Source organism: Protopterus annectens, chromosome 1.part0 (genome assembly GCF_019279795.1).
Source record: "Protopterus annectens isolate FY-2018-M chromosome 1.part0, PAN1.0, whole genome shotgun sequence".
NCBI lineage: Eukaryota > Metazoa > Chordata > Ceratodontiformes > Protopteridae > Protopterus > Protopterus annectens.
The window spans coordinates 192630015-192635122 of record NC_056725.1 but is presented as its reverse complement, the minus strand read 5'-3'; positions in this window follow the sequence as shown (position 1 = coordinate 192635122).

Here is a 5108-nt window from a genome sequence, read left to right as displayed (position 1 = left end):
TACTGTATAGAACAGAGAGGGCTAGAACTGTCAAGGGAAGTCAATTTATATCTCTGACATTACTTCTAACCTGGAAAAAACTTCCAGTAATAAACTCTCAATAAGTATTAGGAGTTGCAACTCATTATCTGTATTTAAAAGGACTTTTGATGCCTGGTTGGCATAGTCTGTTTTCGCACTAGATGTAATGGAGTTTGTGTTCCAAAAGCTTTTGGGCCTAGACACAGTAACATGAAGCACCACAGCTTCTGCACTGTAAAACAATTACATTTTTATGAGTGAACTCCAGTGATGGTAGAACACCACGAGCTTTAATTGTCTGCTTCCAGTGCCTCCAATTAACAAGATTTTTGTAACAGAACACTTCAGAAACCATGTTTCCAAAAACAAACTTGACAGACAAATGATATCTACATTTCTACAAGCAAACATAAGGCAGCAGGCAAAATTAATTAAACCACTTAGTTAAAATTAAGAAGCAGCTGATCCTTCATAGTTCCCTAAGAACTGTGCTTAACTGGCAGTTGTAGTGGTCTGTATGCATATTCACTACTTTCATCTATGAGTATGCATCTGAAGCAGACACCAGTGCCATAGACATTAGTGCCTTCAGTGATGAGAATGAATCAATGAGCAGGATAATTTCTAATCACAAATGCAGAAACTGCTGAGGATGTTGTACACTTACCTATACACTGTAAATGAAAAACATGCAACAGTAATCCAGGGCCACTACGTTTACTGATGCTATTATCATGGCATGATACATCTTTTGACTTTTGCTCATGCCTTCTTCAAAGATGTCAATCCAGGCTTTCCTTATGAAGTATTTCTATTTCACCTTTGGTGACAACTATCTTCTGCAGTTTGAACAAAGTTGGAATCCTTCACTCTGTAACATTAGATGTTACGTTGTCTATCTCGCCTTCATTCTTGCTGGTTGGGTTCGGAGCCAATCCTCGGCTCTAACTCAGCCATCTTCAAAAGCTCGAGAGCTACTTACTGGCTTGAGGTCCCCCTATATCCCATGATGCCTGGCGCTAGATACCCAGATCTCGTTTGCTGCTTCTGCTACGAGGTTGCATTTACTGGCTCAGGTCATATTTTTCACTTTTATTGTTACTGTATAAATTTTTTTGTATATTATTATAGTTGGTTTTTAGAATAGTTAACGTACTTACAGTAGTAGTAGTATCTATTTGTGTTTAGTCTTCTCCCTTGAAAATTCATTTTCTTGTTAGAGAGTTTTCCCCTCCCCCCTCCCCCGTTTCCTTTCTTAAAGGTAGCCGTTTTTAGTTAGAGGCTAATCCTTGTTTCCAAGTTGTTGTAGTAATTTTTTTCATTAGAAATTGTGGTAGATTAGTAGGTCTATTTACCCTTTCTTGTATAATAGAGTGTGTATGTGCTGTTAGGGTGTGGTAACTTGTGTTGAGTGCGTGTGTTTTTTTCTAGTTACCTACTTCCCCTTGTTACTCTTTCTCTGTATTTTGATATTTCCTTTTTACAGGAATGTCTAAAGACATGAAAGTGTCTGGATTCAAGAAGTGTGACTCATGCTGTCAGAAAATGTCACTAACAGATGGTCACACTTCTTGTGTCTACTGCTTGGGCGCCCTACAACTGCAGGACTCTTGTTCGGTGTGTCATGCCTTTAGTCCAAGAGTCCTGCAGGAGCATAGGAATAAGCTAATCCTTAGGGGTTTGCTCAAACCTGAAGGGTCACCGGCTAAGGCTCAGTCAGTGAAACCCTCCAAGCCAACGAAGCCACCGGCTCCCAGTTCGGAGTCATCGTCGGGTGTGGCGTCTGCTTCAACTTCGGGTCCGACTGGAACCGAAGTACCTATCTCCCAGTTGGCCCCGACTCTGGTGTTGGAACCATCAGGGAGTTGAAAATGCTCTAGATCCCGGGTCGCCTCTGTTGCAGTCGGAGCGAAGTCACCAATCCCACTCTTCTTAGTCTTCTAGACTATCTGACCATGATTTGGAGAGAGTGGTGAGCAGGCTTCTAAAAATCCCAGGCCCTGGCTAAAATGTTATCCAGCCCCCCCCCCCTCATCAGGGTTCGGCTCCACCTGTCTCTGCAGTAGTTCCTCCTTCGACTCATCCTTTGAGCTCGGAGCTGGAGCTTGCTGAGGCTCAGATCGTGCGACCATTGGCGCGGATACCTACCCTTTCGGTTCCGTCATCAGCTCCAATCTCCTCCATGGTGCTGTCCTTGGAGGGATCTGGGTGCCAGGACTCCCTCATCGGCTCAGAGGGGGCAAGTGGGATCGGATCCTTGTCCAACCCCATTCTCCCTCTCAGAGCTTCGGCGCAGGTGAGTTCGTGTCCTACATTGGCCTCGGAGCCATCTCTCTCGGTGCCGGGAAGGATTCCGGTCTCTTCAGAGCTGGAGCCTTCTCCGATATCAGGAATGGGCACCTTTGAGGTCATGAGGAGTGTGCTGGCCTCTGAGTCAGCCCCATGGTCAGCCTCATCGGCTCCTCCCCCCATGGTGCCTGCGTCTGCCTCTGCCCCTCCTCCAGACCCCAAGCATGGGGAACAAGCGCTCAAGGGCACCCCATTGGGTGAATCTTCCTCTTCCGAGGCCTCCCCTGATCATACAGAGGAGCCCCCTCAAAAGAGGAAATGCAAGTGGAAGCATGTTGACTCCCCTGAGTCTCTCACTTCAGATACCAACTTAGAGGATTCGGAAGGGCCCCCGAGTTCCCCCTCTGAGGACGTCTCTTTCTCAGACATCCTTGAGATACTTAGGCAGAGGGGGAACTGGACTACCCTTAACTCTTCCGAGGATGAGTCTGTATTCCAGGACGCGTTTGGTTCCCAACCCTCCACCTCCTGGGTGTCTCCGCCTTTTGATCCAGTGATGTCTGTGGTGGCTTGAAAGGCGTGGTCAGCTCCAGACACAATGGAACCAACCCCCCGAAGGCCCACAAAATTTATTACTGCACCACAAGACAAGCAATTTCTAACCAAGGGTGTTCCCGTTGATGCCACGGTGGTAGCAGTGGCCACAAAAAAGGAGTTGGCTGAAACTCCTTCATCTGTCCATCCCCCTAATAAGGAATCTAGGACGATGGACAGATATGGGAAGTGGATGTTTTCTTTAGCGACCTTCTCCATGAGGTCGCTGAATTACTTGTGCCACTTTACCTGTCTTCAAAGGGATCTCCTTAAAGAGCTAGGAGATACCCTTCAAGATCCATCACCTGCGGGGTCCCAGGCTAAGGTTGCCTCCCAGCTAGCGACTCTTAATTTGGTAGTAAACTCCTCAATGCGGCTCATCACTTATGCAGCCGATGGTGTGAGTAGGGCTGCAGGCACAGGCGTGGCCTTGAGGAGGCATGCATGGATGCGATTATGTAACTTTGCGGAACCCTTCAGGGCATCTTTCGCCAACACCCCCTTTGATGGTTCTACTCTTTTTGGACCACAGGTGAAGGATACCCTTACCAGGTGTGAGCAGGAAGGCAAGACTCTCTCTGCTGTGGGAGTCCATTTTTCCACTCCTTAAAGACCTTATCCCAAGGGTCAGAAGAGTGGGAAGATGTGGTTCCGGAAACCCCAGGGAGCCAAGCCTGACACACATGGAGAGTTCCCCTCCAGGGGCAGAGGAGGGAACAACAATAGATGCCGCCCTCGGGGCTGAGGGGGTCCGCAAAATCAGGGCCAAAGAGAATCTTTCTCTGACAAGCCCTTCCAGCATCCCCGAAGTACTGCCTGGCTGTCCACCTTTGGAGGCAGTCGGGGGAAGATTATCGCTGTACCCAAAAGCCTGGCAAACTATAACTCTAGACAAATGGGTACTGTCTATCATATCCGAAGGCTATACAATTCCCTTCTTTCCCACTCCCTACATCTCCAACAGATCCCTTCCAGATGTTCCACCCAATCTAAGGGATCAAGCAGTTCAAGAAATTTCAAAACTACTAATGAAAAGAGCCATCCAGCCAGTCCCAGCAGACCAGCAAGGATCCGGAATTTACTCAAGGTTCTTTTTGGTACCAAAAAAGACAGGGGACAAGAGACCCATTCTGGATCTCAGCAGACTAAACAGGTCTGTTCAAAGAATGAAGTTCCGGATGGTCACGCTACAGTCCATTTTACCCTTTCTGAGTCAGGACAATTGGATGTGCTCCATAGATCTTCAGGACGTGTACTACCATATCAAAATGGACAGACGCTCCAGAAGATTCCTCCGCTTCTGGCTGGGAGTCAGTCATTATCAGTTCAGAGCTCTGCCCTTTGGTCTCACCACAGCCCCCAGGGTGTTCGCCAAATGTTTGGCAGTAGTTACCGCTCACCTGAGATGGCAAGGATTCCAGGTGTTTCCATATTTAGACGACTGGCTCCTTACTGCAACCACCAGGCATCGCCTGCTGTGAGCCAGAGACTACACCATCCAAACTTGCTCCAAACTAGGCATCACAATAAATTTCAAAATGTCTGCATTATCGCCTTGTCATTCTATTACCTTTATAGGTGCAAACATAAAGGACACGTCAGCGAGACTTCCATTAGACAGAGTGCTAGACATTCGACTTCATGTGCAGGTCCTATTAGGATGCAAAAAAATTCAGGCCAGATTCGTCCTAAAAACATTGGGTCTCATGGCAGTGGCTATCATACTAGTCCCCCTTGCTTGTTTTCACATGAGGATTCTTCAGTGTATGCTGTTCACCCAATGGTCTTTCCAGCAACTTCCAATGTCTCACATGATAATGATCACACAGAAATGCAAAAACCAACTTGCTTGGTGTATGGTTTCCCCATCAGTACCCCAGGGCAGACCATTTGCTCTTCCTCCACCAGTGGCTATGGTAACCACTGATGCCTCCCTGATCGGGTGGGGGGGAGGGCATTTTCAGGGCAGAACAGTCCAAGGAACCTGGCAGCCTCACCAGTACCATCTGCATATCAATGTCTTGGAGATGAGGGCCGTGCTTTTAGTGTTGCAAGCTCTTCAGAACTCTCTTCCTACCGGGACCATTGCAATTCAAACAGACAATATGTCGGTAGTGTGGTACATCAACAAGCAGGGCGGAACCAGGTCCTACCCCCCTATGTCGAGAAGCACTCAGACACTGGCAGTGGGCAATCTCTTCACA